Source organism: Pyrus communis, chromosome 15 (assembly GCF_963583255.1).
Source record: "Pyrus communis chromosome 15, drPyrComm1.1, whole genome shotgun sequence".
NCBI classification, from domain to species: domain Eukaryota; kingdom Viridiplantae; phylum Streptophyta; class Magnoliopsida; order Rosales; family Rosaceae; genus Pyrus; species Pyrus communis.
In genome coordinates, this window is record NC_084817.1 from 16,297,394 (window position 1) to 16,310,327 (window position 12,934).

The 12,934-nt window shown below is 36.4% G+C and overlaps 1 pseudogene; it reads right to left on the reverse strand.

Moving 5' to 3' along the window:
• Positions 1-12,450: 12,450 nt before the first annotated feature.
• On the reverse strand, positions 12,451-12,569 carry LOC137719326 (5S ribosomal RNA; annotated as a pseudogene).
• Between the last annotated feature and the right edge of the window lie 365 nt (positions 12,570-12,934).

Sequence of the window (12,934 nt, forward strand, 5' to 3'; positions counted from 1 at the left end):
GATTATGTAACAATGGGCCTCAGGCGGACCAACATGGTTGCATGCAATATTGCATGGCCTCTAGCAGATACTGGCATGTTGGTTTGCATGACCAAGGTCTGAGTGGTCACTTGAAGGAGCTTTATGAACTCTTTTGTCAGGCCACTGTGGGTGTGAAAATAAGGGTACTGGATGTTCAACTTCAATCCAACTGAGATGCAATAATTGTCGGAAGGCCGCGACGTATACTCTCTAGCATTATCTAGTCGAATTAACTTAATCAGATAATCAGGGTGGTGAGCCCTAAGCTTTATGATTGAGCTAAAGAGTTTTGCAAAGGCACTATTATGTGTGGACAATAAATAGATGTGTGACCAACATGTTGATACATCAATCAATACCATAAAGTATCTGAATGGTCAGTATGTTGGTTGGATAGGTCCATAACAATCCCCTTGAATCATTTGAAGAAACTTGGGGGTGGGTCGTTTGAATAATCTTTGTAATTAAGGGTAGGGTTCAACTTCCTCAAGGAGCATGCTTAGGAATGGGGAGAATAGAGGGTCTCTGTATTATTCAATTAGGTTGGATGAGCCTGAGAGGGTTGTCAGAGGTGCATTTTCATGTACAAAGTTAGTGAAATAGTGTTGCTCATGCAATATGGTGTGCGTAGTTGCACTATCTACCGGACAACTAACTTCTCCACAAGACATACCTAGAAATAAATTAATTGAACTCAAATATAATTTAATTCATTCAAATAATCATTCGAGAAATAATATATATATATATTTAATATAAAAAATTCAAAACAAAACATCAAACAAATAATCCAAGTACATAGAAAACTGTTCGAAAATTAAACGACAAGAAAATTTAAAAAGGAGTTTGGCCAAAGCTTGTGGCTTTGGTAACTAGTGGGATCCTAACCCTACATGTCACGAAAAATAAAGTTTAATCTTCTATAGGAGCGGATGCCTCTTGAAAATCTAAAATCTTTATGGTGGTGGTGGTATCTTCGGGATTTTCCACTTGTGCAAAATTAGTCTCCACTTTCACATGACATGAATTATACTTGGCAATGACCTTAGGAGAAGCTTGGAAGACATGTGACCAATGTGCTCTTGATCCATGGCGATAACACATAAGGAAATATTTGTGAAAACTAGTTCATTTGAGAAACATCTATGCATGCTATTAACAATTAAAAGGCGGAATCATGCTTGTATGCACTCAAAAACAAAACTTTACCCATGAAATTCAAGGCCTAATAGTTGTGGTGAATCAAGACTCAACTTAAAACAAAGTGAGTTAAGAAACTTTATGCCTTTGAAACACTTATTTTCTTAGCAAAGGTAAATCACCCATGTGAGGGCCTTCTTCCTTTGTCACCTTGCTCCTTGGCTCCATGGATTTGGATGGAGGAACTTTTGCTTCTTGGCTCCATGTCTTCTTGGATATGAATGGAAGAATTGGGTTCTCCAAAAGTCACCAAAGTTGGAGACCTCTAAGCTTGGACACCAAGGATGGTTGAGGAAGAAGATGAGTGACCATGGAAAAATTAGATGCTAGTAAATTTTCCCATGGTGGCTTGCTGTTCTAGAGAGAAGAGAGAGAGAGTTGTTCTCTTTTCTTCCCTTAGAAAACCCTAATGATGAAAAGGTTATAAAGTCCTTTATATAGTCCCTTCAATTAAGTGACTAAAAGAACCACTAACCCTTTCCTTCTCTATATGGCCGGCCTCCTTAACGCTATGGGCTGTTTGGGCCCTTTTGGGTTTTTAGTTAATAAGTTGTCATACAATTTATGTTAATGGGCTTAACATTCAAATCCTATTGGGCCTTGTGGCCCAAAACTAACCCGAGGTCTATAACTAACTTTTTTGTTTGATTAATTAACATATTAATTAATCTTATCCATAAATAATTAAACCATTTAATTATCCTTACTCATCTCTGTTAAATCCTTCAAACATTACCTTACACGATGTGCGATCCATTAGGTTTCTTTTAGTGAGGCAGTGGACGATTATAACTCTTCAAATCGATTGTGAATTGAAACTTATTTTCAATTCTCCCTTTAGCGATTATACACCTTTAGGGCTTCCACAAACCATGAGTGACACCTAGCAGTATGTCATGGGTACTTAAGCTAATCAGAAGAGGTTGGAAAACCTATTCAGTTTGGTATTACAATGCAATACAGTTTTTCTCTAATACAATACTCTTGACCACATTGTTTGGTTTGATAGTTTATTCATGTTTACTATCCAATGTGATTCATTTTACTTATATGATTACCTTGAATGTGATTTGGAACAACTTCCTAAATCTCATTTATACTTTGGCCAGAGTTTTTAATCATATCATAGAATATTCTCCCTCAAACGATTTGAAGGTTAGAGATCCTTTGTTGCGCATTCACTTGCCTCCATGGCTAAGTGGCTTAACCCCAACTATGTCGTGGACACCCTTTGACGGAGTGACTTTGACGTAGTAAAAAATGAAGGACCTAACCACAAGACAATTATGATGCCTTGGGTCAGAGGATTACTTTGCATTATCCCAACCATGAGTTCTCATGTGACATAAGTATGAGAACTCCTTGTTGATCGCATTTAGTGAACTCATTCTCTATTGAGCACCTACATGCTTGTCTTGGTGTCAATCACATGAATGACTTGAGACCAGTCACTCTCTCTAAGAGAAGACGTAACACATACTGATCTTAACAGACTGTCAATGCCCAATTGGCAATCCTATGATCAGGAACGTTTAGGATATGTATATGAAAAAGAATGGTCTCATGAATCTAACTTCTTTAGATCATATTCTCCCAATTACATATTCCTGGGACTTATCGTTTAAGCATATAACATTTATATGACATGACTTTAAACAATAATCTTTTATCTTTATATTATACTAGATTAGTATAACATGTGAAATGTCCATAAAGTATCATCATATGATTGGCTTTAGGGCACATTTCTAACAACACATGTCCAATTCAATGGAATCTGAATTAACTACAACTAGCTTTTGCCCTTGTTCTTAAAGTTAGAAGCATTAGGGGCGAGGGAATAGAGCTTCGAGGCCAAATTTCGTCCCTTGATTGGCTTCTGCCTTAGGCCTATGGCTAGGAATTTGTGTCCTTTGCTGCAACCATGAAGGCGTCCTTGTTTGTGGCTTCGAGAAGTGATTGCTTGCGCTTCAAGCATAGTGTTTGAGTCAGTGGGTCGAGTTTAGTGATTTTTCATCAACTACTGGTTTTGATTTTGAGCGATAAATAAAACGAAAATCAAATCTGAAAATTTGAAAAACCTTTGTGCCTAATATTGTTACTGTATGCCAATATTGGTGTTATGGAAGGTTGAATAGGTCTTCTCCAAGAGATCCTGTTTAGTAAAGTTTTATCTATAGAACTTGAGCAGTGATCAGATTCAACAAACTTCAAAGTTGTATTCATTCACAGCCTCAAAGTCTTGGTAGCATAATTGCTGCTAGTCATGTCTTGATTTAGGCAACAATATATTTCTGGTGATCAAAGTGCTTGCCAGAGCGAGCTAAAGAGTGTTGGGATCCTTTTCAACAAGGTACTCAGTTTGCAGTACATTGTGCATATGTCTTCGGATGAAGATCATGGCAATGGCTTTGTCAGATTTGCCTACTGGAAAGTCCGTAGCCTTTTGAAAGGTGGGTCTAAGACTTTTGGCAGTGAGATGGATCTTCACGTCTTGAACACACTTCAAGGAGTTTCTTCGAATACTTCCAGAGCGATACAGTCGAGTTTATTCAAGTTCAACATGTCACTGCAATGGTGGGAATAAGATCATGGTTAGTCTTATGGAAAATCAAAGATTGATAAACATACAGTTAGAGCATTCGGGGTTCTATCGAGCATTCAGGATTCATGGTGTATGTTTTGATTGAAAATTTGCATTTTCAAAGGCGCAAAGTTCGAAACTATAGGTTTGAGTTTATTATGAACTTCGGGTTCATAAAAAGGGGTACCTGTAAGAACTCATAATACAATATCCTATTCAAATGTGGTGAATTTGTAGTTGCTTCAGGAACCCAAGTGTGAGCAGCTTGGGGACTATGAAAGACGTCAAAAGAAAATAAATAAAATATTGAATTGTAATTCCAAAAGGTGGAATGTGGGTCAATAATTTTAGACTTTTGTCGAAGTAATGAATTGTTGGTCACTTAAATTAATATTCAATAAATCGAGACCATATAGAATCAATCGTCGAAGAAAAAATAAACATATTAGCTTTGGTAGGCTTCGGGCCAAGCAATTAAGAAACTATGACCTGATAAGGCTTTAGCTGAGCACACCCCAAAATAATTGCGTGTGGTTAAGAAGCAACGAGGGCCGAAAACGTTAGCCTTTGGTAAAAAAAATAATAATAATAAACTTACAGCCTAATAAGGATTGTTGTCAAGGCACGGCCTGCAGCAAAGGCTAGGCATTGTGGGCTCGGTGCAGGCTACTGCAAGCAGCCCAATTTTCTGCAAAGCCAGCTGCAGGCTTGCTGTAGTCACGGGCCGAGGGAAAACAAAGGCCCAATAGCACAGAAGGCTAGAAGTGGGCTATCCAAAAGCTGCAGGCTTGGTACTCGAACGCGGGCCGAGGACGTCAGGCTAATCAGAGGGGGACCCAAGCATCAAGCATGCTCTGTGGCACGCGCGCAGCAAAGCTGGGGGGATGCTGCCATGATCCAGACTTTAAAATGATGTCGTCGTGGCGTGCGGGCTCGGTGCGACACTGCTCAGCGATGCTTGGCTGCAGGCCAGCACGGCACGGCTCGACCTGATTCTTTTTTTTGGGTTCTAGGGTTTTTAGAATCCAAAAATTCATGCTTTTATTTTCTTTCGTCTTTTTTACTCACAAAAATCTATATAGAAAATATCAATTGCGTATGCATCAACATATATATACACACACACAAAATATATAATTGTAAAAAAATAAATAATAGACTGGGATTTCATGCATAATGAGGAATGTTTTCATGCAACATGGTGTATGAAATATCACATTTGTGTTTTAGGAGAACCTGATTGAAAAAACTAAACTGAGCCTTTAAATGTGTACAAGAACCTCCTCCATGAACCTTCAGTTCCTTAGCGTCAGACAAAATCGTGCTGATAACGTGTTGTGTGCCTATTTAACTAAAAAATTATTAAGCGGGAGAGAGAGGAGTTCGGCAAGTAAGAGGGAGAGAGAATTTGGTGTCATTCTGATGTTGTATTATCTCATCTCATTGTGCATCTATTTATAGTAGTAAGAAGGTAAATTCTTTACTCAAGAGGTATTACAGCTTAAATATGATACTACCTAAAAGATATGATTGAATCCTATAAGGATTTTCTAGGATTTATGTAATTACATTTTTAACTTAATTAGAACTGCAACAGAAATGAGTATTTAAGTCCTCCAAGTTTATTTATATTATATAATTTTTTTTTTCTCTGAATAAAGAAGTAGGTTTTGGGGATATGTTGGAGTAAGTCCATACCTATCCAAGCAATGTGTCCTAATGTTGGTACATCTAGAACGACCTTCATTTTTGACCCACTCTTAGAAGTTACAATCATTGAAAATTACATTATTAAATTAGACACTATTGTCCAATTAATGGTGACTCAGTTGCGTATGTGGGTGGGTGGATGGGTGGCTTAAAGGATATATAACTTATCCTCTTTTGTTCGTACCATAATTATAAGTCAATATTTCAAACCATGTATGAGAAGATAATGAAGAATCTTAAGATAAGGCAATGTATGAAAGGGAAACAACCTAGGTATAATTTCAAAAACCAAGTTTTTTAATTTTATTTAAAAAAAAAAAAAAAGAATTGAGAGACAGTCGAGTGCATGGATTCTTGCATGTTGTCTAGATTAGCTGTGGTCGATAATTGCACCCATAATTTAAAATGTAAGAAAAATTGTCAAGTGCATGTTTAGTTTATTTATTTTTTTAATAATACTTGAATTCATGTCCCACTCGTTACCAATAGTGTATTTTTATTTAATAATACTTCAATTGGATGTTCTACCATCAGAACATTTCAATTTCTTAATCTTCATTTAATATTTATTCACAAAATTTAAATAAGAGATCATTTGGTCATTCAAATGTTTTAAATAAATGGACGGTTTATGAATATGTTATTTGATATTCGTACTGTAGATTTGTTTTATATTTGGATGCATAAAAAATAATTGATTAGAATGGTTCTTTGTAGAGATAATTTTCAAATGAAGATTAAGAAATCGCACGATTCTGATTATAAACTTTATTCTATGAAGATACGTTATTCGCAACAAGTCTGAAATACCATCCTTTCCAATTTTTTAGATTAAAAACCAGTGTATGTGTTGCTTCTTTACGTAAAAATCATAGAATTTCCATGTAATTGCCTGTCATAGTTATACACATTTATGGGAAGCAAGCAATCTGATCCACTAAACTCTTTATGTACATGTGTTATATATTCTTTTGTATGTATATCTTCCCCAAAGGAATGTGCCAATTAGCTCAAAATTAATTACATTTACACGAAACTTCTTCGAACTTATTATCCGTAAGTTTCTTTTGCTCTTCTTCTCCTCCTCCTCTTTTTCTTCCTCAAAATCTATGGGTGCAGGTAGTGACGAACAAATGATTCAGGGTGGAAGCTCGATCACAAATTATGACAACTACACAAAAAGGGAAGATAGCTGGGTGATGGAAGGAGATCATGATGATCATGATGATATGTACGACACAACATCCTTGACGTCGATTTCAAATAGATCATCGACATCTTCATCGGACTTAGTAGATGATGCATCTTCACCATCAACATCATCATCATGTTCTTCTTCCTTTCATTCTCATGGATCGTTGCTCGACTTGACAGATCTCATGACTCAGCTACCCATCAAGTAAGAAGAGAAAAAGAAAGCCCATCTCAATTCTCATCATGACTATATTTCTAATTTCTTTTCCATTAATTTATAACCACGCACAATATTTAGTTTTAGGTTTTGGATGTTGGATAGTTTTGCATTGTTTTGGATGTTCGATAGTTTTAGCATTCAGGTATATTAGTATATATATCCACGATAAAGTTTATATTGTGTTATGAAAAAAGAAAAAAAACATCTAATTTAATTAGTACCATAATCTTCCATTTTCCACACAATGCATGAAAGAATGGAACATTTGATTAAGTAGGCAGAACATAGATTAGATCAGTTGGTTCGGACAGTATAATCGAGCTCTGAAATCCAAATTTAAATCTCTCCTCCCATATCTGAATAGTTTAGAATATCCTCTTTCAAAGGATTTTGTTAATTTTCAGCTAAATTTCTTATTATACATGTACAGTAGAGGACTTTCAAAGTATTTTGAAGGCAAGTGCCAATCCTTTACATGTTTATCAAAGGTAAAGAGCATTCAAGATCTTGCAAAGAAAGAGTCTCCATATAATCAAAGAAAGGCACTAAAAGGAAGCGAGAGCTATGGCGGTGGCTTGGGTTCTTACAGATCGTACACACATCCGAAGGCCGCGATTTCTAAGAGTAAGAAGGCATCAACTACTTCATCTTTTTCGAGCAGATCAAGAGGCAGCTCTTTTCTCATAAATAACAACACGCTCCCTCCAACTCCAGTAAGAAAGTAGTTTTAACGTACGTACGTACGTGTGCCGGTGTGCATGTAAACTACACAATGTATATACTTGTTAATATTTTTTTTTTTAATTTTTTTAATTTTATGGAAGTAGACTTTGTTAGTATTTTGAACCTCTCCTGTTTGTTGGTCTTGCAACTATCTTTTACACTGAGGAATCAGATATTATATTTGTTCTTCAGCTGCGTATGTTAAGATCTGGAATTTAGAATATAGGCAGATTCCATATATGATCTGAGAAAAAAAGGAAAGAAGATTGCGATAAATCCAAATTGAATTTTACATGAACGGTTCGTCTTAGAAAGCTCGACTTGTATGATTAGGGATGACAATGGAGGGGAGCGGATTGAGTTTGCTTGCCCTTCCATCCGGGACATCCCCGATTTGCCCCCAATGAAGATCCGTTTGGTGGGCTGGATGAGATTGAACCTTAGAATAAGATTGGATTGACATGGATTGGTTAGGTTTTGAATCTCACTCCATTGTTTGGTGAAACACTAAGTTGGATGAGATTGGATTGGACTTAAATCCAGTCGACTATTTGGTACATGACTAAATTGGACTTAAAAATTTTATTTGTTTTTTTAATCTTCATTCAATATCACGTATAATTAATCAAAGCAAATAAAAGAACCACAAATTTGATAATAAGAAAATCATATGAAGATACAACTATATGTTCATCCAAAAGGTACGATTTTTGGAATATAACAAAGTCCAAATTAAAATTCCATAACAAAGTTAAATTCTTAAAAAACCAACTAGAAAATAGAACAAAATCCAAATTTTAATTCTTAAAATTCAACTAGAGAATATAAAAAGCAACTACATCTAAGTCACGAGCTCTACGATAAAAAAAAAGTCATGAGCTCGACGATCGATCTCCATGGAGTGTCCTCACATACTTGAACCTATCTTCACCTTCATCTAGTGTTCTCGAATACACACACTTTTGCCAGATCCGTAAACAAGGGAAGGTAATCCGATCTCCAATTGAAAACCCAACCTCTTTGAGCTCTTCTCCCTCAAACTTATGGTCATCATTTACGCCTTTCTCCTTCAACCCATCAGCCAACTCGTGCAGTTTAGAATCATGACCCTCCACCATATTCTCTAGTACACTAGCAATTTTGCCCAAGCCATCCAAAACTTTGCTCGGCCTTTCTCTCCTACTTCTACATGCGGATGATTAATTAGAATGAGCTTGAGTTGCACTTTAGTTTGATGACTCCCTTGTTGGAATTTGTGTTTTATGTGGGACTTGGAGTCCCACATCGCCCAAACCTTCTTTGAACATCACTTTTATAAGTGAGTGAACTCACTTATAGTTTGAATTGAATTGGGCCAAAGACATGGACCTTGGGCCTTAGACTTGGAGGGTTTGGGTGTATATACAAGATGAGTGACACCAAGTCTGTTGTCAAGCAAGTTGAAGAACTCCAAGTGATTGTTCATGAGTTAGATGAAGCATCTAACTGAAGACATGAGCATGGATCAGTTGATTCTCAAACTGCGTGTGGATGAGGATCATCGCAAAAATGAGAAGTATGATGTCTCATCGCTGGAGGCAAAAGCCAATGTTGTGGAAGGAGGTGAAACAAAGGCAAGGATGCTGCAAAGAAAGCAATGACTGCTGTGAAAGGGAAAACCTTCAAGAAAATCAAAGGAGGTTGCTGGGTTTGTGGAAAGACAGGTCATAGGGCAAAGGACTGCCGCCACAAGAAGGATCAGAAAAATGCATTTATGTTAAGAAAACGAAAAATGCTTGTGTTATTGTATGTCTATATGTTGATGACATGCTTATAAGATGTGATTAACTCCACAAAGAAAATGCTAAATTCTAGTTTTGATATGAAAGATATGGGATTAGCTGATGTGATTCTTGGAGTTCGAATTCTAAGGAATTCAGATGGATATGTCCTAACTCAATCACATTATGTGGAAAAGGTTCTAAAAAGGTTTGGACATTATGATTGTAAACCTGCAGTAACTCCTTTTGATCCTATTCATAAACTTACTAAAAACGAAGAAGAGAGTGTATCTCAATTGGAGTATACCCAAGTTATAGGTTGCTTGATGTACATTATGAATTGTACAAGACCTGATCTTGCTTATTCAATAAGCCGACTAAGTAGGTATTCAAGTAATCCTGGAAGAGATCATTGGAATGCTTTAATAAGGGTATTAAGATACTTAAAGCATACAATGAACTATGGTTTGCATTACACTCAATATCCCCCAGTATTAGAAGGATATAGTGATGCAAATTGGATTTCAGGGAGCACAGACAGTAAATCCACAAGTGGATATGTACTTACACTTGGTGGAGCAGCTGTGTTATGGAAATCATCCAAGCAAACATGTATAGCACGTTCGACAATGGAATTAGAGTTTATAGCCTTAGATATAGCTGCTGATGAAGCTGAATGGCTTAAACATTTTCTGGAAGATATTCCATTATGGCCCAAGCCTGTGACTGCAATATGTATACATTGTGACAGCATGGCTGCACAAGGTCGAGCCAAAAACGCTGAATATAATGGGAAGTCAAGACATATAAGGCGACGACATAAAACCATTAGACAACTACTCAAGAATGGAACTATTTCCATTGATTATATTAAATCTAAGGAGAATATTGCCGATCCTTTGACAAAAGGCCTATCCAAGGATCAAGTGGCATTTACATCGAGGGGAATGGATTTAAAGCCAACTCAATGAGTTATAACTTGACGGAAACCTAACCTAGCTAATTGGAGATCCCATGGTCTAGGTTCAATAGGCAAACTAGTTGAGGAAAACTCAAAGTAAACAACACAATATCTTTACTTATTCTTATGATGGAAAACTGTGTGTTGCCTGTAAGACGAAAAGGGTGAATAACTATTCTTAATAATGCTAATATCTTATGATTAAGATGAATAGAACAAGATATTCTTTATTAGCATTACCTATATGAGATTGATGTGGGATCGCATCTTTGAGAATTGGTATGGCTACAATTCTCTAAAGGTCTCATGAAATCAGGATATGTTTAGGACCAAAATGAACACAACCGTATGAATTGACGTGTGTTCAGATGTGATATGTGTGATACTTATTGTTTCGATTTTACTACTAAGAATGATCAGTTCAAGATAGTAAATTCACTGCTTCATTAGGTAAAACCGATAAGTACTCACTAGAGAAGGTTCAAGTCCAAAAGACACCTATCCCGATGCGTATCATATCTAAGTTCTCTGGAAAGACATTACTAATTTAGCTAGTATCTTATTTTCAATTCAAATGTGGGGTATTGTTGGAATTTGTGTTTTATGTGGGACTTGGAGTCCCACATCGCCCAAACCTTCTTTGACATCACCTTTATAAGTGAGTGAACTCACTTATAGTTTGAATTGAATTGGGCCAAAGCCATGGACCTTGGGCCTTAGACTTGGAGGGTTTGGGTGTATATATTAAATGTCAAAGATGGGCCTTGGGCCTTGGGGCTCTTGGGCTCGGATGGACGAAAAACACAAGTTACGTTTTTTATTTTTTGGATTCAGTTTTTTCCGAAAGGATAAAACTGATTGAACAGTTACATTCAGTTACATTCGGTTTTTATTTTTTTAAAACTGATAAGCATGAGTGGTTGTATTTGTTCAATTTATGCCATTATATATATGGCAATAAAATCAGAAACCAATCATCAATTTCATTTTCCGTCCTCCATATTTCACAGAGAAACGCTCAATCAATTCGCCAAGAATCCAAGTTCGTGTGCAAGAACTTGGGTTAGATAGTTGTATCCTGCAAGATAGACGTCCATTTGAACTACTGAACTTGGGTTAGATAGTTGTATCCTGCAAGATAGACGTCCATTTGAACTACTGCACTGCAAGATAGATCCTTTTCTAGTTGCGGGATCCTGGCCAATGTTAGTTTCAGATGACTCCTTGCAAGGATGGAGCTAGAAATTTCTTTTAGTGGGGGCAACCCAAAAATCAATTAAGAAAACCTTATTATAGTATGACTTATAACCAATATGAAAATAGGGATGATTTCAAATGATAATGTATCACAATTCCAATGTTACAAATTTTAGTGTAGTAGTGGAAAGTGGCAAAGTGATAAGAAAAATGTTAATACATAATTACGCAAGAGTGAGGTTTTTCAGTTTGAATGACAGAACAAGAGCACTTTTGCTCATATAATATTTGATATGGAGTATACGCAGTATGAAACTATGTTGGATACTAGGTACATATATTTTCTTCAAAAATAATGCGTGTGTATTATATAATTATAGTCTGCAACTTAACAAGCAAATCACTTGAGTGGGGGGCATATGCCCCCAGTGAGCCTTCATTGGCTCCATCCTTGACTCCCTTCTAACCCAACGTTAGCTTCAGATGACCCTGTAACCTTGTGCATGAGCAAATCACATTGGCCCCTAAACGACCACGCGAAATTCAAAAATATTAATCAAAATGATCACACGAAATTCAAAAATAGGAATTAATAGTCTTTTCCATTCTTTTACTTCATCTCCCAAGCATGAGACTTGGTTATAAAACACATGAAATTCAAAAATACTAATCAAAATGATCACATGAAATTTAAAAATAGGAATTAATAGTCTTTCCCATTCTTTTCTTCTGTCTCCCAAGCACGAGACTCAGTTATAAATGACACATGTCAAAAATAAGCTGCTAAAAATAAGCAAAAACGGTTATAAACAACGGGCGTCACAAATAAGCCGCTAAAAATACGCAAAAAAATGATTATGAAAAATAAAAAAGACGTGGGGGAATGCAACACAAAGACTTCCCCAAAGGTCACCCATCATAGTACAGCTCTTGCCCAAACTCAATTAACTTTGAAGTTCTGTTGGGATCCGGTGCATATGTATTGGCATGATCACATCTGTTAGTCTATTACTTGTAAATGTATATAACCATTTCTTTTAACCATGGCCCTGTAACCTTATGCATGTGCAAATCATACCGGCCCCTAAACGTTCAAGCGAAATTCAAAAATATTAATCAAAACAATCACACGAAATTAAAAAATAGGAATTAATTGTTTTCACATTTTTTTCTTCCATCTCCTAAGCACGAGACTCAGTCATCAACAACGTGCGTGACAAATAAGCTGCTAAAAATACGCAAAAAATAATTATGAAAAATTAAAAAGAGGTGGGATAATGCAACATGAAGACTTCCCAAGAGGTCACCCATCCTAGTAGTACTCTCTCCCAAACTTGCTTAACTTCGGAGTTCTGATACGATTA